This window comes from Lagenorhynchus albirostris, chromosome 1 (assembly GCF_949774975.1).
Source record: "Lagenorhynchus albirostris chromosome 1, mLagAlb1.1, whole genome shotgun sequence".
In the NCBI taxonomy this organism is placed as follows: domain Eukaryota; kingdom Metazoa; phylum Chordata; class Mammalia; order Artiodactyla; family Delphinidae; genus Lagenorhynchus; species Lagenorhynchus albirostris.
Window position 1 is genome coordinate 73,953,494 of NC_083095.1, and position 26,694 is coordinate 73,980,187.

General features: G+C 41.2%; 1 protein-coding gene across 1 annotated transcript in view; it reads right to left on the bottom strand.

Moving 5' to 3' along the window:
• The window catches only part of LOC132528066 (dehydrogenase/reductase SDR family member 2, mitochondrial-like), a 165,265-nt gene that overhangs the window by 54,629 nt on the left and 83,942 nt on the right, over nt 1-26,694 (bottom strand).

Genomic DNA, 26,694 nt, shown 5'->3' on the forward strand with positions numbered 1-26,694 from the left:
TGCCAACTTATCTTTCCCTGTAGTTGAAAATGTTGAAGAAGCTGTGTCTCAGAATTTCTGGTGATGCTTACTTTTCCAGAGACACTGTTGGTGTGATTTTCAATCTGTGATCTTTTTTGCAATTCTGGAGTTTTTTTCCTTCTCTTTAAAAAAAAATGAATTCTACTCCTATTGTTCTTGTGTTATTCTTTTTGTAAACTTCTGCTAATTGAGAGTTGATCTCTTTGTTGGATTTCTATGTTGGCAACATCTTCTGAAATATTTCCATGTTTTTATTCATTCCTTTTTAAAAATTCTGAAATGGTTTAACAAATGGTGAGATATGATACAATTGTAATGGATAAACAAGAGACTTTATTTTAAAGTTTATTTGTAGTATTTGGCTGCCAAACCAGCAATCAGATGGGATTGGGAACTGAACTATCCTGTCCTCTTTCCGTGAGACCCCTGGGCTAACAGTTATCTCTCCTTTGGTGAAGACAGGTGGGCACCTACTGCCTAGTGAAGACTGGGAAGGCAGCTCACACAAGTATGGAGTTTTCAGAAACTGCTCATGCATCTTGCCAAATATATCAGATAAAGATTTATTGATATTTTAAGGAATTGACTCACACGATCGTGAAGCTTGGCAAATGAAAATCTGATGGGGTAGGCCAGAAAGCTAGAGATCCAGGGAAGAGTGGCAGTTTTAAGTGCAAAGGTCATTTGTTGGCAGAATTCCTTCTTGCTTAGGGGAGGTCTTTGTTCTTTCAAGATCTTCAATGGACTGGACAAGGCCCACCCATATTACGGAGGGTAATCTGCTTTACTCAAAGTCCACCAAGTTAACTGTTAATCTCATCCAAAAAACACCTTTGTAGAAACATCCAGAATAATGTTTGACTAAATATCTGGGCACTGTGGCCCAGCCAAGTTGACACTTAAAATTAACCATTACAAGCCGTCCCTTTTCAATGTGGCATCTCTATGCTTCTCCTTAAAACATACTTAATCTTTAAATAAAGACAATGACAAAGTCATACTTCTGCCGAACATGATATAGCTCTTCTGCATCAACTGAAAATGCACAAATCCTTTCCCTAGAAGAGGATGCAAAGTCCTTGGGTGATGTTCACTCTTCTCCTTGATATCCTGTAACTTAAATACCATAATGTAAAGTTAACAACACTTAAATACCATGATGTGAAGTCACCTCTCCTCTTCTGTTTACTCCCCTTGGCCCATAGGAAGAAAATGAAATAAAATGATTTGTCTCTTTTCCTACCAACACTCATCAAGTACATCCTATAAAAGCATAAGTTTTCCTTCTTCCATTCCTGGCACAGCTTTGGGTATGGGGGAGAACAAAGAAGAAAGAAATAGAAAAAAATGTATGGAACAGAGGGAAGAAAGTGGCAGAGTGGTTCCGAAACCATTTGACCCTTCAAAAAGAGAGAGTAAAATTGATGCCATCAAAAGAACAGACACTTTTCTCCCTCCTTCATTCTTCACCCCTCCTTCATTGCACCAACTCATTTCTTTCCTTTCTTCAGCCCAAATATATGCAGGCATGAGTTCTCTCTTCACCATCAAGAGTATTCAGATTGTGGATATAATCAGGTGTCCAGTGAGCTCCTCTGTCATCACCCACCTTTGAGGGAAGAAAGGGATGGGAGTGGGAGACAGCATCTTTTCTTGTCCTCTAACTCTTTTTTAAAAAAAAATTAATTAATTAACTTTGGGCCGCGTTGGGTCTTTGTTGCTGTGCGTGGGCTTTCTCTAGTTGCTGCGAGCGGGGGCTACTCTTTGTTGCGGTGCACGGGCTTCTCACTGCAGTGGCTTTTCTTGTTGCGGAGCACAGGTTCTAGGCATGCGGGCTTCAGTAGTTGCAGCCCTCAGGCTCAGTAGTTGTGGCTCGTGGGCTCTAGAGCGCAGGCTCAGTAGTTGTGGTGCACGGGCTTAGTTGCTCCACGGCATGTGGGATCTTCCCGGACCAGGGCTTGAACCCATGTTCCCTGCATTGGCAGGCGGATTCTTAACCACTACGCCACCAGGTAAGTCCCTCCTCTAACTTTTTTTTTTTTTTTTTTTTTTTTTTTTTGTGGTACGTGGGCCTCTCACTGCTGTGGCCTCTCCCGTTGCGGAGCACAGGCTCCGGACGCGCAGGTCCAGCGGCCATGGCTCACGGGCCCAACCGTTCTGCGGCATGTGGGATCTTCCCGGACCAGGGCACGAACCCGCGTCCCCTGCATTGGCAGGCGGACTCTCAACCACTGCGCCGCCAGGGAAGCCCCTCCTCTAACTCTTAAAACACTCCCCTACCTGCCTTCTTCAGACACCTGTGGCTAGGGAAAGGCTATCGCTAGCTGTGGAGTGAGGCAAAGTCAGACAGGGAGAATGTTTTTACTTGCCTTCCTCTTTCAGGAAACACCTCTTTAGGTTCTCTTTTTTCCCTCCACATCCTGTTTGCTGATTCTTGAAAGCATCAAAATGGATCTGAGTTTTCCATAGAAACCATATGGTGTTCTGCTCTCTCAGGATCAGGGATTAGGAGCTGGGATTCCGCATCGTGGAGGTGGATATATTCTCTCTTTCCAGGAAGAGACACAGGGTTATGTGACAAGAGAGAGTTTGTGCTATAGACTCAATGCTTCTGTCCCCCTGACCCCCAAATTCATATGTTGAAACCCTACCTTCCAAGGTGATGGTATTAGAAGGTGGGGCCTTTGGCAGGTAATTAAGATTAGATGAGGTCGTGGGGTTGGAGCCCTCATGAATGAATTAGTACCTTAAAAGACTCAAGAGAAATCTTACTCCTCTCTGCCCTTCTGCCACGTGAAGACACAGCAAGAAGTTGGCCATCTATGAACAAGGAAGCAGGCCCTAACCAGATATCAAATATTCTGGAGACTTGATGTTGGAATTCCCACCTCCAGAGCTGTGAGAAATAAATTTCTGTTGTTTATAAGCCAGCCATTCTATGGTATTCTGTTATAGCAGCCCCAAAAGACTAACACAGCTTGCAAGCTCCATTAGGGCAGAGGCTATGACTCTCGCTCATCACTTATACTCAGGAACTAGCTCTGGCACGGAACAAGTGCTCAATTAATTACTGTTAAAGAACAAGCTCTAAGACCCATGAGAAGAAGAAGTTTCCTGGGAAGAAGCATAGCAGTGTGGGATCTGATGGCTGTAGTACCTGAGAATTTCTTTCAAGATGGATTAGACGGAGCTACATTTTCTGTGTGCTGTGATGTCTGACATATAGAAATTTAGAGGTATATCTATATTATGGGTCTCCAGATGTCTATAATGCTATCTATAAAAGTTATTTTGAGCTTTTATAAATTTTAAAATGTTATGCTTATAGTACTGTACTAATATATTTTGTGTATAAAAAATTTTTAAACAAAAACATAAATTCTTAAAAGATGCAATAAAAATAAATATAAAAAAGAAGTTATCGTTTTCCCTGCACTCTCATGGATGATTTTAAGTCTCCCCCGAGTTTAGTTAGTTCTTCCTATTCGAAAAGAAAGTTTGCAGAGCTTCGGGTGAGGTGGGGGAGAGACCAGCACGAAATATACTGGAGGGCTATGGTTGATTCTAGAAAGGCTAACCTATACTCCAAGTAATCAAGAGAATCTCTGGCTCATCTCTACCACTAAAATGCACTTTTGTAATGACTGTAATAAAACATTTCAGCTAATTACACGGTTATTCTTATGTCTGCTAAAAGTTTATAAGGGTCCAAGGAAGGGAAGTGCTTATTTTCTCTCCTGTATCATCATCCTGTTCATCATATAATTTGTGGGTAGTCAGAAAGCTTTTCCTGGCAGGATGCATTGGCTAACTTTTGCTGCATAACAAACCACCTCAAAATTTAGCAGCTTAAAACAGCAAGCATTTATCATTTATCTCACAATTCTGTGTGTTGTCTGGGTTGGCAGTTCTTGTCTAGGCTGCCTTGACTGGGACTGGGTAACCTAGGATGACTCACAACTGACCTGCCAGCTGACTATAGACACATGGGTGAGCTAGTTAAGATAAACCAAGCATGGCCCAGATTAGCAGAGTCACCTATCCACACTGCAGATTACTGGGAAATGACTAAATGATTGTTTTAAGTGACTGAGTTTTGGGATGGCTTGTTACACTGTAACAGCTAACTGATACAATTCTCGTGATGGTTCCTAGGTGTTCAAGCAAGTACTATCATCACTGGAGAAGTACAGGCATACCTCTTTTTACTGTGCATCACAGATACTGTGTTTTTTTTTTACAAATTGAAGCCTGTGACAACCCTGCATCGAGCTAGTCTATTGGTACCATTTTTCCAACAATATTTGCTTACTTTATGTCTATGTCACATTTTGATAATTCTCACATTTCAAACTTTTTCATTATATTTGTTATGGTGATCTGTGATTAGTGATCTTTGAAGTTACTATGCAAAAAGATTATGGCTTGCTGAAGGCTCAGATGATGGTTAGCATTTTTTAGCAATAAAGTATTTTTTAATTAAGGTATGTATATTGTATTTTTTTGACATAATGATATTGCACACATAATGGACTACAGTATAGTGTAAAGATAACTTTTACAAGTACTGGGAAACCAAAACATTCATGTGACTCTTGTGATATTCGCTTTAATGTGGTGGTCTGGAACTGAACTTACAACATCTCTGGGGTATGCCTGTAATCAATCACATTGTCTGCCTAAGGATGGAGTCATGTGCGGGCCTTCAGTCTGAAACTATTCTTCCTAGAATAACAAAAGCCTTGATTGGGTGATGTTCTTGGACTTTGCTCATAGATGTTTTGCTGTTCATAGGTATAATTTTTTTTCTAATTTTTCTTTTTTGTTGTCTCTGTTTTTTTTTAAAATATAAATTTATTTATTTATTTATGGCTGCGTTGGGTCTTCGTTGCTGCGCACGGGCCTTTTCTCTAGTTGTGCGAGCAGGGGCTACTCTTTGTTGCAGTGTGTGGGCTTCTCATTGTGGAGCACAGGCTCTAGGTGCACGAGCTTCAGTAGTTGTGGCACGTGGGCTCAGTAGTTGTGGTTCGCGGGCTTTGTTGCTCCGCGGCATGTGGGATCTTCCCCGACCAGGGCTCAAACCTGTGTCCCCTGCATTGGCAGGCGGATTCTTAACCATTGTGCCACCAGGGAAGCCCCTCTGTTTATTTTTTAATGTGCCAAAGTTTAAGTAGTTATGATTTCAAATCTCTCTTTTATGTTGTCTGTCTTTGCATATTTTTTAGGAAGTTTTACAATACTGTGATTTGATAAACATTTACTTATTGATACTTTTTAATTTAAGTAGTTTTATGGCTTTTATTTCCATGTATTGTAGAGCTGTTTTTAGGCTCATATAATTTAGGTTTGTTATATCTACTGAATAAATGGGTCCCTTTATCATTGTGAAATGATCCTTTTATCTCCTAAAATACTCTTTTTTTGAAGTCCACTTTGTTATTAACATTGCCACACCAGCTTTCTTATGCTTAGCATTTTGAGGATTCATCTTTTTTTGCGGTACGCAGGCCTTTCACTGCTGTGGCCTCTCTTGTTGCGGAGCACAGACTCCGGACGCGCAGGATCAGTGGCCATGGCTCAAGGGCCCAGCCGCTCCACGGCATGTGGGATCTTCCCGGACTGGGGCACGAACCCGTGTCCCCTGTGGGAGTCGGCAGGTGGACTCTCAACCACTGCGCCACCAGGGAAGCCATTGAAGATTCAACTTTTGCTATCCTTTTGCTTTCAATGTATCTGTGCCTTTGTATTTAAGTTGTGTCTTTTATAAATAACATATAATTGGGTCTTGCTTTTTTATCCCTCTGACCATCTCTGCTTCTATGGACTGGTTAATTCCTGAACATTTAATGTAATTATAGAAATGACTGGATTCGGGTCTACCATCCTACTATTTGATTTCTGTTTGCCCTCTCTGTTCTTTCCTCTGTTCCTGCCATTTTTGGGTTAGTCAAGCATTTTTAAAACTATTTAATTTTATCTCTTCTATTAGCTGTTAAGCAAAACAAATTGTATTACATTTTTAGTGATTGCTATCGCAATTACAGTGTGCATTAATTTATTATAATCTAACTTGATTTATTATTACACCACTTTACATGTAACATAAGAATCTTTCAACTGTATAATTTTATTTAACTCATCCTCCCATCCTTTGTGTAATTGCCATCATGTATTTTACTGCTACATAAATTATAAATCCCATGTTACCTTGTAGGGTTTTTTTTTTCTCTAAGCAGTCAACTATTTTATAGAGAATTGAAGAAAAGTAAGGAAAAATGTTTTTATATTTACCCATATATCTACAGTTTCCAGTGATCATAATTTTTTCTTATAGTTCTAAGTTTCCATCTGGTATCATTTGCCTTCCGCCAGAATTTTCCTTAGTGTTTCTTATAGCACAAGCTTTCTAGTGATGAATTCTCTCAGCTTTTCACTATCTGAATGTCGACGTTTCTCCTTCAATTTTGAAGGATGTTTTTACTTAATGGAATGATAGGTTGATAGTTTTGTTATTGTTTTTCTCTCAGCACTCTGAAAAGTTTGTTCTATTGTTTTCTGGCCTCCATTATTTTATTATTTATTTACGGCTGCATTGAGTCTTCGTTGCTGCACACGGGCTTTCTCTAGTTGCGGTGAGCGGAGGCTACTCTTCCTTTTAGTGCGCGGGCTTCTCATTGCGGTGGCTTCTCTTGTTGCGAAGCACAGGCTATATGCGCGGGCTTCAGTAGTTGTGGCACGTGGGCTCAGTAGTTGTGGCTCACGGGCTCTAGAGCGCAGGCTCAGTAGTTGTGGCGCATGGGCTTAGTTGCTCCGCGGCACATGGGATCTTCCCGGATCAGGGCTCGAGCCCATGTTCCCTGCATTGTCAGGCGGATTCTTAACTACTGTGCCACCGGGGAAGTCCCCATGACTCCATTATTTTTTATGAGAAGTCAGCTCTAATTCTTACCAGTGTTTCTTGTACATAACGTGTCCTTTTTTTCTCTCATGGCTTTTAAAATTTTCTCTTGATCTTTGTTTTTCAGAAGTTTGATTATGATGTGCTTAGATGTAGTTTTCTTTGTAATTATCCTACTTGAGGTTCACCAGGATTTTTGGATCTGTGACTTGATGTTTTTTAGTCAAATCTGGAAAAAAATTTGTCTGTTATTTCTTCAAATATATTTTCTGCCCCATTCTCTCTTCTCCTTCTGGGACCCCAGTTATGACTACTTAAGACTGTTCCCCAGGTCCTTGTTCCAATTTTTTTTTCTCTGTACTTCAATTTGGATAATTTCTACTGGTCTATCTTCAAGGTTATCAGTCTGTTCCTTTGCATTGTTCAATCTGCTATTAATCTCATCCAACAGATTTTTAAAGTTTATGTATTGTATTTTTCTGTTCTAAGAGTTCTATTTGGTTCTTTTTCAGGATTCTCGGTTTTCATCCATTATACCCACCCTTCCCTTAAATTCTTTGATAAATATTTATAGGTTTTAAAAATTCTTGTTTGCTAATTGAAACATCTAAGTGGTCTGTGGGTCTATGTCTAATGACCACTTTTTTTTTTTTTTTTACTATTGGTCCCATATTCCTGCTTCTTCACATATCTGCTAACTTTTGACTATATATTTTCTACATTTTGTATGATACATTGTAAGAGACTATGGATTCTCTTATCTTCTTTTGAAGAGCACTGGATTTGTCCTAGCACCTGTTAAATCATTGGAAGATTACCCTGATCTTATGGAGGCTTGGTTTTAAGCTATATGAGAATGGGGCTATTTCAGTTTTATCCTTTGTCCTAGAGTAAAGTCCTTCGTCCTTGAGCATGATCCTTGTTCTTAAGACATGGCCCTTCTGGAGGTCAATAGAAAGCCCCTCTCCAGAGCACCAGACAACTCCTGAAATCTCTGCCACTAACCCCAGCTGTTGCTTTCCATTGAGCTTCTTAGATTCTTGCCCTGTTCAGGCACAGCCAAGGATTTGAGGGAAGTTTTTATTATTTATTTATTGATAAAGTCACTTTTATGAAACCATAGTTTTAGGAATGAGGAAAGTTTTTATGCTATGACCCTCAATATAATTTTATTTTCCTCTGAAATGGCAGATTTATCTCAGCTTGCGTCTGGATTATGCAAATACTGCAAATTATTTTCAATGAGCTTTTGAGTACCGCAGGGAATTTAAGATAACTGTTACATCCATACTGCAAACAATTACAACCAACTACACTTGTCCTGGTATCATTGTTCAGGACCTTCCAGACTCATAGTCCAGTCCATATTTCCTCCAGAACCTAGGATCCTGTGGCACTACATCCTCAAGCCTTAGAGCTCTGGAGGAAAATGCAGCCACAGTGATGCTCTCTAAGCACCTGGAGAACATGATATGGTCAGTCTACCATTGCTCAATCCTGGATGATCAGTGAGAAGAGCTGGTGACTGATGTGCTCTGGGCACTGGCTCTCTGCTCTGGATGCAGGGCCTAGCACACATTCCACCCTTGGGGTCCTGCTGCTCCAGATACCTCAAGGCACTGGCTGGGGTCCATGGAGGGAAATGTTACTCAGCAGTACCACTTTTGTCCTCTAGTCTCCAGCCCCAGATAATGCTGTCGCAAACTTCAGAAAAAGGAATGGCCACTGAGATGGAAAGGGTCTCATCATGTCTCTTCTTGAGGCTGTGCCTTCTCCCAACTCCACAGAGACAGATGAAGCTACAAACCCTACTTACTGCTGACTCTTTGGTCTCAAGAGGACAGGACTCTAGGAACGAGGCTGCATATAGAGCCCACTATGAAGTCAGCACTTCTGGTTCCTGACACTGCTCAGGTCAAAACAAGGAGGGCCTGTCAAACCTTCTGGATCAGCTAGGGTGGATCTGATGGCAGGTTATTTATTTATTTTTTTTGAAGATGTTGGGGGTAGGAGTTTATTAATTAATTAATTTTTTTTTTTTTTTTTGCTGTGTTGCGTCTTCGTTTCTTTGCGAGGGCTTTCTCTAGTTGTGGCAAGCAGGGGCCACTCTTCATCGCGGTGCGCGGGCCTTTCACTATGGCAGCCTCTCTTGTTGCGGAGCACAGGCTCCAGATGTGCAGGCTCAGTAGCTGTGGCTTACAGGCCTAGTTGCTCCGCAGTATGTGGGATCTTCCCAGACCAGGGCTCGAACCCGTGTCCCTTGCATTAGCAGGCAGATTCTCAACCACTGCGCCACCAGGGAAGCCCCCTGATGGCAGTTTTGATATGACTGGGAGACTGGTTTGAGGAGGACTAGGTAGCTGGGGAGTTCAGTCTTGGAGCTGAGAGGTTTCCCTTTGGCATATGGATTGAAGGAAGGGCAGTGAGCACAGATTACCCACATTTTTTCTCAGAGCTCTAAAGGTGTAAGTCATTATAGAGACTGAGGGAGGGGATGAAAATGCAGCTCCAAATTCTCCTCTTCTCCCCATTTGCTTGTTCCCAGACCTGAAAACTGTCCTTTCATGTACTCTGGACTGAGACATTGCTTCAGAGCTTCCATATCCTGAAGTGGTCCAGACAGGGCCTGCGGTTCACAGTGTGGAAGAAAAATATACGAGTTTATTTAACAAAACAAAACCAGGGCTTCCCTGGTGGCGCAGTGGTTGAGAGTCCGCCTGCCGATGCAGGGGATGCGGGTTCGTGTCCCGGTCTGGGAGGATCCCACATGCCGCAGAGCGGCTAGGCCCGTGAGCCATGGCCGCTAAGCTTGCGCGTCCCGAGCCTGTGCTCCGCAATGGGAGAGGCCACAACAGTGAGAGGCCCACGTACCACAAAAAAAAAAAAAAAACAAAAAAAACAAACAACTGACAAAAACACATAAAATTAGAAATATTAATTTTTCCTTTAAGAAAGGAAGTCAGTTTTTCTCAGTGAAATGCTTGCTGCCAGATTTGTTAGGTTAGAAACAACATTTACATGTTTTTTCCTTGCACCCTATTTTCTCTAAGCTGCTATATTCACAGAGAAAATATCAATACAAACTCCTAGGACCCACTGGCTAGATATATATATATATTTTTGCTTCTAACATTTACTGTAATGATATCTATTGCTTCAGTTAGTTTTAAGGTTTGTGAAGAATGTTTATATAACAACATATGTTCTAAAACAATGGCTATTGTGAAAAATAATAAATATTCAAATTGTATGTAAATGATTCAGCAGTAAAGCTTACCAAGCTTTTTCTATAGATGCATTATCTAAAAAGCTATAAAAATCCCAGGGCAAAGTCTTGCTGTTTCAGACAAATAATTTCACTCTTCCTACTGTAGCAGAGCTGTGTTGTTCTTTTTATTTTCTAATATAGTGATATCTGGCACTTTTTCCTTCCAAAATCTAGGTATAAGCTAGGTTGTGAATTACAACCTCACAGTGGAAAATGAAGCAGCCTGGTTAATGTCACCGACTCCACCATCACCACACTTCTGAGAGTTCTCTGCAGCCAGCCTACCCAACAGCCATAGCTCCTTGGGGAAGGTAAGCCCATCCCCTAAGAGTGAAGCATAATTGGTCCAAGTAAATCATGGTAATTGCATTAACTAGTGATTTGCTTAGAGGTAACCCTATGACCCAGTTCTGGCCAATGAGACATCAGGAAATATGCTGAGAGGCTCCTAGGAAAAAATTTTCTCCCTGATTAAGCTTAAAGTTGGAGACATCATGTAATTAACATTTATTGAACTTTGGAGACATTAAAATAATTAAGACATGATCTTTACTCTAGGTGTGCTCAATGCAGGAGAGAAATATAAACATATACAGTATGATTTAATGAATATCATATACAAAGTGCTCAGGTAGAATACGGAAAAAAAAAAAGAGCTGTCCAGGATGAGGGTCAGGGCCTCCCAGAAGAGGTGATTATTGTAGGTGTTTGGACCATGTTATCTAAGAAATCTTTGCCTAGCCCAAGATCACAGAGATTTTTCTCTTATATTTTTTTCTAGAATGGTATAGTTTTAGATCTTACACTTAGGTCTAGGATCCTTTTTGAGTTAATGTTTGTATATGATGTGAAGTAGGGGTCAATGTTATTATTATTATCATCATTATTATTTCATATATGGCTATCCGATTGTTCCAACACCATTGCTGAAACGGCTATTCTTTGTCCTCTTCATTTCCTTTACATCATAGTCAAAAATCAGTTGTCTATATGTATGTGGGTCTCTTTCTTGACTCCCTAGTTGTCTATCTTTATACCAACTGTATTAATACCATTGTATTAATTACTGTAACTTTATATAGGTCTTGAAATCAGTGTTAGTCCTCTGACTTTGTTCTTTTTTTTTTTTTTTTTTTTGCGGTACGCGGGCCTCTCACTGTTGTGGCCTCTCCCACCAAGGAGCACAGGCTCCGGACGCGCAGGCCCAGCGGCCATGGCTCATGGGCCCAGCCGCTCCACGGCATGTGGGATCCTCCCAGACCAGGGCACGAACCCGCGTCCCCTGCATCGGCGGGCGGACTCTCAACCACTGTGCTACCAGGGAAGCCCTCTGACTTTGTTCTTTTACAAAGTTGTTTTGGCTTTCTAGGTCATTTGTATTTCCATATAGATTTTAGAATCAGTCTGTCAACTTCCATGAAAAAAGCTGTTGAAATTTTTATTGGATTTCATTGACTCTATAGGTCAGTTTGGGGAGAAATGACATTTTGCTCTTCCAGCGCATGAACAGATTCAGAGAACGAATGTAAGGACACCAAGGGTGGAAAGTGGTGGTGGGGTGGGGGTGATGAATTGGGAGATTGGGATTGACATATATACACTAATATGTATAAAATGGATAACTAATAAGAACCTGCTGTATAAAAAAATAAATAAAATTAAATTAAAAAGTCTTCCATGTCTCTACATAATTTTGTGGACGTATGGAATACATCTATTTAATATATTATGCTAATTCTAACATCTCTGTCAACTGTGTCAGTTGGGATCGATTGATTTTTTTTTCTTTATTATGATCGGATTTTCCTGCTTCTTTGCATGCCTTGTAATTTCTGATTGGAAGCTATACATTATGCATTTTATCTTCTTAGATGCTGGATATTTTTGTATTCCTATTAATCTTCTTGAATTTTGTTCTGGGATACAGTTAAATTACTTAGGAGCAGTTTGATCCTTTTGGATCTTGCTTTGAATGTTCGTTAAATGGGATCAGAGCAGTGCTCAGTCTAAGAATGATTGTTCTTCATTACTGAGGCGAGCGAGACCCCTCAGAGCACTCTGCCCAATGCCCCATGAATTATAAGGTTTTCAATCTGCTGATGGGAACAGGCGCTATTCCTGGCCTTGTGAGAGCAGCCGGGCAACTTTCCAGTGGTTCTTTCTCTGGCCTTGGTTAGTTTTCTCACATGCATGTGCTGATCAGTACTCTTCTGAATACTCAGGAGGCACCTTCTGTAGATCTGTGAAGTTCTCCTCTGCAGCTCTCTCCTCTCTGTCTTTTGTCCTGCAAATTCTAGCTGCTTAGTTCTTCCCAAGCTCTCAGTTCCATCTCCACAACTCAGAGACCACAGTCATCACAGTTTGAAATTTTTTTTTTTTTTTTTTTTTTTTTGCGGTACGCGGGCCTCTCACTGTTGTGGCCTCTCCCGTTGCGGAGCACAGGCTCCGGACGCGCAGCCTCAGCGGCCATGGCTCACGGGCCTAGCCACTTCGCGGTATGTGGGATCTTCCCAGACCAGGGCACGAACCCGTGTCCCCAGCATCGGCAGGCGGACTCTCAACCACTGCGCCACCAGCGAAGCCCCACAGTTTGTAATTAATAAATGAGTGTGATTATCTGATTAATGTCTGAGCCTTACTTTACAATCACTGTCTCCTTGAGAACATGGTCTTGGTCTGTTTTGCTCATCATTGTATTTCCAGTGCCTCACACAGTTTCTGGCTGATAGTAGGTCCTCAATAAATACTCAGTGAATAAAAGAATGAACATTAAACCCAATCATAACACATGGAAATACTAAGTTCCTAAAGGCTTCGTGGACATTAATTACAGTCTGAGTGTTGATGTCCCCCCATGTTAGGAGGTGGGGTTTTTGTGGGTTTTTTTGGCGGTACGCGGGCCTCTCACCGCCGTGGCCCCTCCCGCTGCGGAGCACAGGCCCCGGACGCGCAGGCCCAGCGGCCATGGCTCACGGGCCCAACCGTTCTGCGGCATGTGGGATCTTCCCGGACCAGGGCACGAACCCGCGTCCCCTGCATTGGCAGGCGGACTCTCAACCACTGCGCCGCCAGGGAAGCCCCGGGAAGCCCCGAGGTGGGGTCTTTGGTAGGTGCTTAAGTCACGAGGGCAGAGCCCTCATGAATGGGATTAGTGTCTTTATAAATGAGACACCAGAGAGGTCTCTCACCCCTTTCACCATGTGAGGACACAGCAAGAAGGCGCTGGCTATGAACCAGGAAGAGGGCTCTCACCAGAAGGTGACCATGCTGGCTGGCACCTTGATCTTAGACTTCCATTTTCCAGAAATGTAAGAAATAAATTTATGTTTCTAAACCTCCCAGTCTCTGGTATTTTGTTATAGAGCCTGAACAGACAAAGGTAATACATAATCTTTTTTTCAATTATCTCTTTTTTTTCTCTTTTAGATTTACTGAAGTTAAAATGAGTGGCTCAGAACTACATTTATTAACATGGATAAACCTCACATAATGCTGAATGAAGATAGCAAGTTGCCCAAGAATATGTTCAATGCGATACCATATGTAAAGTTTAAAAATATGGAAAACATACTGTATATAGTTAAGGGATACATATATCTAATTAGGGTATGGAAACATGCATAGGAATAAACTACACCAAGTTTAAGATAATGGTTCCTTCTTTAGAGGAGGAGAGGGGAGTGATAACCTGGGAAGGGGGTATAGAAGGAACAACTTTTGATCCTTGAAACTCCAGGTGTGTTCTGCCAGACCAGCAACATCATCATCATTTGGTAACTTGTTAGAAATGTAGAACCTCGGCCATCACTCCAGACCCACTGAATCAGGAGCTGCATCTTGACAAGATCCCCAGGTGGCTCACATGCATAGTAAAATATGATAAGCACTGTTTCTGGTGGAACTATAGGATTCTTGTTAACTGTCTCAAGTGTGAAACTGATGAGTATGGCTCTGTCAAAATGCTTTAATTCTTAGGAGATGCATGTTGAAGTATTCAGGGGCAAAATGACATTGCTGTCTGCAACTTACATTCGAAAGTTTCAGAAAATAAAAGTAGTTGAGATGAAGTAAATGTGGCAAGATGCTAACGACTGGTAAATTGAGTTGAGGGGTGTACAAATGTTCATTGCACTATTTTCATCTTTTATGTAGATTATACATGTTCACTATTTCAAATGTAGAATATGTTTAATGGAATTGCTTTGAATTTAAAAATCTGCTTGGGGGAAAATTAACATCTTGACAATATCGAATTTTCTCATCTGTGAACATGGTATGTCACTCCACATGTTCAGGTTTTCTTCTCTGCTCTTCAGCAATGTTGAACAGTTTTTTTCATATAGATTTTATTCATTTATTGTCAATTTACACTTACTCCTAGATATTTGACAGCTTTATTGTCACAACTGTGAATGGATTCTTCTCAGTTGTATTTCTGTCTGTTGCCAGTATATAGAAAGCTATTAATTTCAGAATATTTATTTTCTAATTTGTTACTATACTACACTCTTATTTTTCTAATAATTTCCCAGCTCATTTTCTTTTTTTTAAAACAAGTTAACCTCTTTTTAAAATTTTTATTTATTTTTGGCTGCATTGGGTCTCTTAGCTGCGGCATGAGGGATCGTCATTGAGGCATGCGGGATCTTTGGTTGTGGCGCGCAGGCTCTTTGTTGAGGCACACAGGCTTCTCTCTAGTTGTGGTGTGCAGGCTCCAGGGAGCATGAGCTCTGTAGTTGTGGTGTGTGGGTTCCAGAGAGCATGGGCTCTGTAGTTTGAGGCATGCAGGCTCTCTAGTTGAGGCGTGCAAGCTCAGCAGTTGTGGTGCATGAGCTTAGTTGCCCCACGGCATGTTGGATCTTAGTTCCCTGACCAGGGATTGAACCCGCGTCCCTTGCATTGTAAGGTGGATTCTTTACCACTGGACCATCAGGGAAGTCTCCTCCCAGTTCATTTTCTTGAAATTTTTAGAAAGACAATGATAACATCTGAAAATAGTGAAAAGTTTGTCTCTTCTAATATTTTTAGAATTTTTTTAGTTGGCCTATTAAATTGATTTCCTGCATGATTTAAATAGCAGTGATGGTGAGTATCATTGTCTTCTTCCTGACTTTAATGGAATGGCTGCTAGTGTTTCACTGTTAATGTAATGTTGCTTTTAGTTTCTCTTATATTCTTTTTATTGTAATACACTAATAACTTTTATTGAATTAGAAATGCCTGTTAAATTATATTAAGTCCCTTTTTGGCATCTTCGGAAATGATTTCATTGTTTTTTCTCTTATAATTTATGAATATAATAAATTGTTTATAATAAACTATATTTTCATTTTAGAAATGAAACTCCTTGGTCATTATTCTTTTAACATAATGCTGAATCTACTCTTACTAACATTTTATTTTTTTCCATCTATATTCACAACTAAAACTGGTCTATGATATTCACTTCTTTTGCTTTCTTTGTCATGTTTTAGGATCAAAGTCTTAACATAAACCATGATATTCCTCACTGCAGGTTGCTCAGTACACACTGGTGAATTGAATTGAGTCTGGCTGCTGTGGTGTTTCACACCTAGCTCCCTGTTCATTACTTACACACAGAAGCCCAAGAACAAACATCATTAATATTCCTTTGCCATGGGTGAGAAAAGCCAGGAAAAATACCATCAGATCATGAGCATCAGCTTAAGACCATAGGCTTTTAAAAACTCCCCGTAGAAATACGTACTGGACAGGAAATATCCAATTGAGTTTTGAAAATCAGCTTAGTAATATTCCATTGCTAAAAATAAAGACAAACTGAATATAACCCTTCTAGTAAAATGGATAAAAGACTGTTACATAACCAAACCTTTAAGGAAGGTAGAAAAATTTAGTACGTGGGTAGGAAAGACCATGACTAGCTCTCAGAATACTTAATACACATTCACAAAGCACAAGTGGTATTTTGACTGTCTTGTTCATTTTTCATACCAAGTCTGACCCAGTGCCTCCCACCAGAGAAACTCTCAATAAGCATTTTTTGAAGGCACCAAGGAGAGATGATTCTTTGTTGTCCAGCTATCACATGGGGGTCGTGAGTGCCCACAAGCCAAACTACAGTGCACTGGAGATCCCCCCAGTTCTACGCTGATGTGCTGAGCTTAGAGTATGATGCCTAGTCAACCTCTTTTCAGCCACTGCACACATGTCTGTACCTCGAGGTACAGGGGAGACGGGAGGGTGGGGGACCCCTGGGCTCTGCCTCCTCAGCCATCATGGCTGCCATGCCGTGTGCTGGGGTGGCTGCGGAGGCAGGTGCACCGGGAAGGCTGGCCGACTCCTGCTGAGAAGCAGGACCACGTGATAACTTATCGTGTGCTGTATGTGCCGGGGGACAGGAGCTGGGGCACACACCAGCAGCTGTTTTCCTGTGAAACCTATATCTTAGGAACCTAAGTACGTGAGTATAAACCATAGTGTTTAGCAGGAATGGACACACAAGTGGCATTCTAGAGGTATTTTGAAGTCAGTCCAGCCTCTGGGGTCCCTCAGGAGTCCCTTCTCTGTGTCACGCTCCCTCCACAGCTGCTGGGCATTTGCTGTTGGGAAATCTGGCTTGAAAACAGAACTGGAAAGTCTTTGGGGTGACTTTGGAAAAACCACAGGTTGAGAGAGTTGTATCAGAGTTTCAGAGTCTCCAGGTGAGGTGTTACTAGCATCTGTGATGCACTTGCGACCCAGCAGACTACCTGCTTTTGGAACAGCATTTTGTGAAAAGCCAGATGACACGGAGCAGGTGTGTCTCCCAGCCCTTTGATACAGTGAAGCATCCAATCCGTTATCGTCTGCTCCTCCACCTGCTAAATGTAACTTGAAAATGCCTATTTTTCTTTATCCCCACTGCCACTACCCTGGTGCAAGTCACTGTTTATCTACAGCCTAGATTTCTGCAGAAGCTTCCTCACCAGTGACGCGGCCATCGTAGCAGAGCTCCAGGATGAACTTTAACGTTGAAGCCTATATAGGCAGCCCCGCGCCCAGCACACCTCTATTCCCACAACAGGTCACAATAAGAAGATGCCCTTAAAGTCCTGCTCTGCTGCCCGCTGCTCTCCCTCCTTCTGTCTCCTTCCTCGGATCTATTTTCTCTTTGTGATTTACTATTAGTTTTGGAATGTTTCAAGCAAATAGAAAAATATAAAGGGTAATATAATACGCACTCGCGCATCCATGACCCAACGTTCTCATATTTTAACATTTCAAAAAATTTCTGGAGTTAGATAATCTAAATGAATGTTTATTATGAAATACAGTTGACACAATGCAGGGTTTAGGGGCACAGTCAAAAAATCCGTGTATAACTTTTGACTCCCCCAGAAGTTAACTATTAATAGCCTACTGTTGACAAGAAGCCTTACCGATACTATGGTCAATTAACACACATTTTGTATTATATGTATTATACACTGTATTCTTATAATAAAGTAAACTAGAGAAGAGAAAATGTTATTAAGAAAATCATAAGGAAAAGAAAATACACTTACAATACCTATACGTATTTACTGAAAATAATCTGCATATGAGTGGACCCATGTAGTTCAAAGGCCTGCTGTTCAAGGGTCAACTGTATATTGCACATAGGGAAGAATATATATAATGTAAATGAACATATTATGCGCCACTCAGCTTAAGAAGTAGAATATTACCAAATGCCTTTAAGCCTCCCATATGCCCCTTCCAAACCAGAAGCTATGTCATGCCTCCCAGAAGTAACCACTATCATGAATTTTGAAATAACAGTTTCCTTGCATTTCTTTATATTTTAACATATATGTATAGCTCCTTAATGTTTTTTCTTAGTTTTGCCTGGTTTTGACGTTTATATAAATGAAACCAATCTGAATGCATTCTTCTGTGAATTGCTTTTCTTTTTTTTTTTTTTTTTTTTTTGCCTAGCAGTCTCTTTTGGGAGTCATATCCATTGTTACGGGAAGCTGTTATTCATCGGATTTCACTGCTTTCCAATCTACACTTCGCATGCAGCCAGAGCAGTCTTTTAAAGATAAAAATCCAGTTATCTGTCACCTCACTGCATGAAACCCTTCAGAGGCTCTCCAGTGCTCTTGGAACAGAGTCACAGATCCCTGGTGTGGCCTACAAGCCCCCATGTGACCTGACCCCACCACCCACGTGCATCTCATCTCACTCCCTGGGCTGAAGTCCATTTCAAGAATCTCAGCAGGTTGCTCTCTCCCTTTTGGTCTTTGCACATACCTGGATTCTATCACTCTTCACTGGCTAGTCCTGCCCAAATTTCAGGTCTCTGATTAAACCTCCCTTCTTCAAATGGATCTTCACTCACCACTCAGTGTAAATTAGATGCCTCTGGTCTTACCTCCTTCCTACCCTGTTTCTTCAAGCACTTACCACAGTTTTGTTATTATATATTTATTTGTGCATTTATTTTTTTTTTTACATACTGCTTGTTTCCCTTAAGTTTTATTGAGGACAGGATCACATACATTTTGCTCAGAATGGCATATCTAGTCTTAGCAGAGCCCTGGCAGGTAGTAGGGTTCAAATAATTACCATTCAATGAGAACTGGAGCCAAGAAAAGTTGATGCAGTCATGACAAAAAAAAATTGTTCAGCTCATGTATTCTGGGACAATTCTCTGCTGGATAAAAATTGTTAAAAATGAAGGTGTCAAAGCATTTTCAATAAAGCATGTTAGATGCGGTATGATCAGAGGCAGATGTTAAGCTTTTGTATTTGTCCTATATGCTGACCCAAAGAAAGTGACTGAGAGGCAACTTTTTTTTTTTTTTTTTTGCGGTACGCGGGCCTCTCACTGCTGTGGCCTCTCCCGTTGCGGAGCACAGGCTCCAGACGCGCAGGCTCAGCGGCCATGGCTCACGGGCCCAGCCGCTCCACGGCATGTGGGATCTTCCCGGACCGGGGCACGAACCCGTGTCCCCTGCATCAACAGGCGGACTCTCAACCACTGCGCCACCAGGGAAGTCCAAGAGAGGCAACTTAATGTAGCATGTGCTATGCTGCATTTTAAACATAAAATATATAACAATAACGAAAAAGTATTGAGCGCTTACTTGTGCGGGCACCAATTTAAGTGCTTTGCATGAATTCATTGATTTAATTCTCATAAAAACCCTAAGAAAGAGGTATTTCCATTATCCACATTTTTACATTATCAGGAAACTGAGGCACTGGGAGATGAACTCACATGCCAGAGTTTATACAACTAGTAAGTGGCAAATCCTGGCAGTGGTCCCAGGCATTGTTATTCCAGTTTTCTTCACTATTATGCTATATATATCACCTTTTAATAATTTTGTTCAAGAAATATTTGTGGCAAGAATAAACGAGGTTTATATCAAAGTTCAAGCAAACTGCTATAGGCCTAAGGAATGACAGAGTTGGATTCCATAGATGGCTGTCTGCTGTAGCGTTTCAGATGGTCCCTGGAAGGCAGATGGGACTCAGAGGAATGGATGTGGGAGAATGATGCTGTCCATGACCCAAGACACGTCTGCAGAGTGTGAGACACATTAGGGAAGGGGATGTGATTTGGTGTCAATGGACAACAGGTGGTGTGAAATGGATGGAAGTTTGTAAAGAAAGACCCCTGCCAGAATGCGGAGGGTCTTGAATGATACTTTCCTAAGTTTTTAAGCAGGGCTTGGGCTTAGGCAAATGCAGTGTCGTACTGAATATATAATAGAATCCTGTCCCGGCAACAAGTGGAGCTCAGATGTTGCAGGTGAGGAAGACTGAATGACGCTTCTCCCCTGTCTATATGTAGCCATTTATTTCCATAAGGGCTGAAGGGCCCCTGAGATTCAGATATACAGAAAAATGTCTGATGGCTGGGGGGACCTCAAAGGAGAAAAGTTGCAGGAATAGACATCAAGAAACATAGAAGAGAGTTCACTGTACTGGACAAAGTTAGGCAAAAAGAACTAGGGTCAGTATTGATGCCTCAGATCAGAAGGCATTGCTAGGTCTGGGCTCACTGGGACCTGATCACCTCCCCAGGGTGTATGTGCCATAGGAGAGAGGGGCTGTGGACACTATGAAATAGATTCATTCTAATACTTCATCAGAGCCTGAGTGTGACTTGTGGTGTAGCCTGGCCTTTGGTGTTACTAGTTTCTCCAGCCTTGTGCATCGTGAATTCTGGGCTCAACCAAACGTAAGTGGGGCAGGGGTGATGGGAAGTTCTAATCCTGGAAAGCAAGGATGGGTTAAATTCTGGAAAGCAAGGATGGCTTAAATTCCTGGACACTTATATGCATCCCATGGGAACTCCTTGGAGAGAGAGCTTGTACAGGAGACTAGAATTCCTATAGTCATAAAAGTGGTAGATCTGGGGCTTCCCTGGTGGCGCAGTGGTTGAGAGTCCGCCTGCCGATGCAGGAGACATGGGTTCGTGCCCCGGTCTGGGAAGATCCCACATGCCGCAGAGCGGCTAGGCCTGTGAGCCATGGCCGCTGAGCCTGCGCGTCCAGAGCCTGTGTTCCGCAACGGGAGAGGCCACAAGAGTGAGAGGCCCGCGTACCGCAAAAAAAAAAAAAAAAAAAAAAAGTGGTAGCTCTGAACCCACAAAACTTGGGAAATAATAATAATGGGACTAAATCTATTGTCCCTGGATGCTGAAACCTGAGACACTTGGGATACATAACACTTCAGCTCAGATTTCTCTACTAAGCTCTGCTCTGGACATCTCTACTTGGACGTCCCACATTACCAAAACCGCAACATACCAACAACTGAACTCATTGTCTTTCATCTACACCCTTCTCCTCCACTGGCTTCCTTATCTTAGTAAATTGGCACCATTTTCTCTCAGTTACTCAAGCCAAAAACTTTTGCATCATATTTTTTTCCTGTATCTACTTCAACGTCTATATGCAATCCACAAAATCTTGCCTAGTTTACCATCTAAATAGCTCACTCACCATTTTTCTCTCATATCTCACATACCATTCTTAGCCCCCATACAAGCCAGCAGCATCTCCACCTGGGTGACTGCCACGCCAGCCTCCCAGTTGGTTTTCTTACCTTGAAATCTGCCTACCAAAATACCCTCCCAACTGGTTCTCCAGCACAATTGTTCTAAAATTCAAATCTGAGCATGAACCTCCCTGAACCCTTTAAAACACTTCAGTGGTACCTTACCGCCCTCACCATAAAGTTCATACACTGGTGTGTATCACCAGTGCCTTGGACCATGGCCGGCATCTAGCACACACCCTGTAATTATGTGTGCATGGAAACTGGAATGAGCTTGCATGTCTCCTTTTAACTTGCTGTGAGCACGAAGGAGGCTGACTTCCCTAGACTGTAATAGCAGCAGAAATTTATATGTGTTACACGTTGGTCATCTGTATTTTTACTTTGCCTGTTTATTTTCTCCTGTGCAGAAGTGTTTAATTTTATTATAATCAAATCTGTAGATTTTTGTAGTTTGGGGGGTTCAAGTTATACTTAGAAATTCCTTGCCCATTTTGAGATTATAAAAACATTTTCCTATATTTTGACCCAGCAATTCAATCATTTCATTTTTCTCATTTAAATATTTAATCCTTTTGGACATATTTGTATATATGCTGTCAGGCAAGGGTCTAACTTCATTGATTTCCCATTCAGTAGTCAGTTTCCCCAAACAAAGAATCCATTCTTTCCTCACTGATTTAAAATGCCACCTTAATCATTTATTAGATCCCCATATACACTTGAATCTGTTTCTTGACTCTCTGCTCTCGTAGTTCTACTTTTCAGTTCCTACACCAATATGAGACTATTTTATTATTTATGATTTTTGACACAGGGAGTTTTGAATATTTTAAAACAAACTTTTACCATGTGATTTCTTCCATTTAAAAATGTAGTCCCTCTATCTTACTTATTGAAATTTATGTGTGAAATAACTTGACTTCACATATGCATTTACTATACAAGGACAGATGAATTTAGGCAATATTTTTAACATTCACTTGCCTCCCAGCTTATGTGATTTCTTCAGAATCTCCTTTCAAGGGAACTGTTAGAAAAGTCATCTTTTCGTGCATACCAGTCAAGGTATTTTTCAATTTTACTATAGGATAATATACTTTTCTGAAAGTAATTTCATTATTATTGATGAGGACAGTCAACAATGTTTGTATGGTGTTAACTATTGTTTATATACTAAATGCCCATATCTCCTTTGAATTTATTCGTTTATTTTTAAATCACCTGTGTACAGCTTTGGCAAATTAAAGTTAGAGAAAAATGTTTGAGATCCTCAATTCAGAAGCATTAGAGTTTATTATAACTCTTTATTGGAGAATGATTTGATTAATGCATCTGTAACCAAAGCTGTTATTCCTCTCTTCCCCATTTAAACACAAAACACAACAGACTAAAAATAATCCCAAACGACAGGTCATATCTCCATCATTATCTTAATAGCCTTGTGTTTTAAACACTTCTTAAAGAAAAATGAAATCAAAATTTGCATTTTATATATTTCTGAGCATACCATTAGAAAGTTCATATAATTCTTTATTAATCAAAACCAGAGTGTGGGAGTGAAATAAAACCATTTGAATAGCATAGTTCTTGCATAAACAAAGCATAACAAATGCAAAAATCCTTAGCTAAAGGATTTAAAGCAAACATTACTCAATTATTTTGTGTCAGAATTTATAGGACTAACATATGATTCAGCAGTCTCTCAGAACTCATCCTACAGTAACTCAAAAGATACAAGGATGTTCACTGTAGCATTGTTGCAATAGCAAAATATAGAAGCAACCTGGAAATTTAACAATGTGAGAAAGGTTTAGTAACTTATAGTATCCATATAACCAAATACCGATGTAAATGAGTTGCAAAACAATATATTTGGTTTTCTCCTCCACCCTTTTTCTGGCAAAATTACTCCAATGCACCATAAAACACTCTGTGTTTACAGAACAATTTCAGCATTTGTCTATAGCACAATATTTGCCATTTCTTCCCAGGCATTGTTGTTTATTCTGTTCTGAAACACTAGTGAAATGATCTGCTCCTGAAATTTCTTCTCACAATAATTTAACAATATCTGTTTGTTGTCACGTTTTGCTTTCCACCAAAATCATCATCTGTTGATGCATCAGATTCTCCTTTTTCCAAGTTTTTCTCCTTAGTCTACTAACATTACAGTAATAAAATTAAGGTCATGCATGTTGGTTAAGTTTCTAAATACATTCTCCTTAATGAGGCTCTGTCCCCATCTTTTCACAAACAATGCCAAGAGGTGATTTGACTTTTCGCAGTTCATCCATGATTCAGGACAAAGAGAGTCCATAACCTCATCATTTTTTGCTCTTCAAAATTCTGTAGTTTTATCAGTTTTCTTCGCTAGTCAGAATCTTTCCCTCTTTTTTTTCTTTATTGAAGTATAGCTAATTTACGATGTTGTGTTAGTTTCAAGTGTACATCAAGTGATTCAGTTATACATACATATATATGTGTATATATGTATGTATATTCTTTTTCAGATCCTTTTCCATTATAGGTTACTACAAGACATTGAATATAGTTCCCTGTGCTATAAAATAGGTCCTTGTTGCTTACCTATTTTATATACGGTAGTGTGTATATGTTAATCCCAAACCCCTAATTTATCTCCCCCGCCCCCCTCTATCCCATTTGGTGACCATAAATTTGATTTCTATGTCTGTGAGTCTATTTCTGTTTTGTAAATAAGTTCATTTGTATCATTTCCTCTTGACTGATGACTTCTGTTTGTTCAGGATGGAGAGATAAATAACTACTGGTATAGAAATGGAAAAAATTGTGTGCATTGCGGCTTTCCACAGCAATTCTACTCCCTGATTTTCAGATTCTGGAAATCCAGGGGTCTGGCCTGCACACACAAGAAAATGTCATGGATATTTTCTTCACTGGTCCATTTGGCCAAAGGCAAATCCTCACCGAACCTTTCTCACGCCAGAACCAAGATAACACTCCCTGATGAAAACATCCATCCCAGCAATTTCTGAATGATGGACCTGATTTTAGACAGACTCACTAAGACTGGAATTTAAGTTACTTGAGAAGATAAAGCTTGCAGCCGTCCAGCGCACACAAGGTGTCTGGGACAACTTACTGGCTGCTGTATTGTGTTATAATTGCAAAGCAAGCTCACTGTCTGCCAGGATTTATTTAAAATATCCTTTCTTCTTCTTCGCATTTATAGACACGATTCTAGTTTCCTATCAGAATCTGGCTTCCTTCCTTTCGTGAGGGAGTCTTTGGGTCTCTGGTAACAAGTGCCTTGTTTACTGGAGCCCCGGGTTACTGTCCAGCTAAGGGAATGACACCAGGGGTCCCTGAAAAAATTTTTCACGTGGGAGGCATAGTTTCCAGTAGTTTTTAGATGGTTTATGCCACAGCCTTGTAGAAATGGAGGAACATCCAATAAACACAGAAAACTCTTCTTCCTGAGGATCTACTTTTTTTTTTTTCCTCAAATACTGACATTTCTCATTTCTTCATGATTTTGTTTTCTTCTGGCTTGAATTTCTTACTGATATGATTATTTTTGCAGATACTGGTGCCTTTCAAATATCTCATTCACCCAAACCTCTCTTCTACGTTTTAAATCCAAATAGCTAATTTTCTTATGAAAAGTTTACTTCAAAATCAACCTGACTAAAACCAAATTTGATATTTTTCGGTAAATTTACTTTCTCTTATTTCAATCAATGACAATGACATCCACCAATGCCCAAACCAGGGACCACAATGTCAATATAGATAGCTCCACCTCTCTCACCCTCAATGTCACAGTAGGTCCAAGAATTGTCAATTTTACCAATCTCTTTTATCCACCCTTTCTTCCTCTTCCTCATCTTCACTGCCTTTTAACACTTCTTTTTTTTGTCTCATCTCACTTCTGTCATTTGACCCTCCATGTTGGTGCCAGAACAGTCCTTTTAAAACACACATATTGGGCTTCCCTGGTGGCGCAGTGATTGAGAGTCCGCCTGCCGATGCGGGGAACGCGGGTTCGTGCCCCGGTCCGGGAAGATCCCACATGCCGCGGAGCACATGGGCCCGTGAGCCATGGCCGCTGAGCCTGCGCGTTCGGAGCCTGTGCTCCGCGACGGGAGAGGCCGCAACAGTGAGAGGCCCGCGTACCGCAAAAAAAAAAAAAAAAAAAACCACACACATATTACTGAACTTTTACGCTACTTAAAACCTCGCTGCATCTATTGAGGCCGTGCTGTGTGTCGGGCTCAGTGCTAATTTGCTGATGATAAAATGATAAACACGACCTTGTCTCTGTCTTCAATTATCTCATAATCTGATGAAGACAAAGACAAGCAGTTCGAATTCACTGTGATGTAAGCAATGATCTCTAGGTTCCTCCTTACCTAAGGTAAAGGTGCCAAGTGTCAGAGAGGAAGAGCCCCCTAATTCTGCCTTGGGAATCAGAGAAATTCACAGAGAAGGTCAGGGGAGGAGGAATTTGAAGCGCTTCACAGAAGATCACCTCAAATACCCCCATAAAGCTGGGGCACACACAGGAAGTGTGGGCGCCTTGCGGTGAGGCAGGTGGACTTGAGGAGGGTGTGGTGTTCTGCTGCAGACCTTGTGGGAAAGGGGAGAAAATTTTACCAAGACACTTGAAAAACTTACCAAGACACACTTAACAAAGAGGCTGAGTTGGGGTTCTGGGCTGACAGAGTTAGAAACACAGAGGGAAGTGTCAGAGGCGCGAGGTCGGGGTGAGCCCTTAGGGTTTCTGGGCTGAGCAGGAAAGTGCCTGGTTTAATATTGGGGAGGTCCCTGGGGACAGAGAAGGGAGACAAGGCCCAGGTTCTAGGGAGTCACAGTATGAAAGTCTTGGCATCATCGGAGCTGGGAGAGACCATGAAAGCCTTGTTTCGTCTTCCTGCATCATACAAATGAGGGATGAAAGTACAGGAGAGCTTAAGTAAACAGTTCCAGATGCTCGGCAGGCAATAGAGCCCTAGCTCTGCCGTGTGACCTTGGGCAAGGTCGTCAACTTATCTATAAAACAGAATCAATAACGGCACCTATTTCATGGGGTCACTGTGAGGATTTGATGAGTACAGTGTATAAGATGCCTGGCATGTTGGCTGGCCTGTGGTGGGTTTCCATGACAATGTGTTATTATTTCTACTACTAATGAGGTCTCACAGCTCACTCAAGGCAGAGCCAGGACTAGAGCCAAGGGTTGGCTTTGTATTCTGTTCCTCCGTCCTCCAGGTTCCTTCCTGGGGAGAAGAGGAGAGGATTGTTCTGGCAGCAAGAACCTACAGTAAATTCACCAGTGGACAGTGACCCAAGCCTGGAGAGAGGAGGGTGGGAAATCCTTGGAGTGAGGGATTATAAGGACCTTCTCTACTTTCTATCCTTCTCTTTAACTTCTGGAGTGATAGGTATGGTGTGTGTGTGGGTGGGGGATTTAGGCATGCACGGCTCTAAAGGACCATAGAAGGCACCA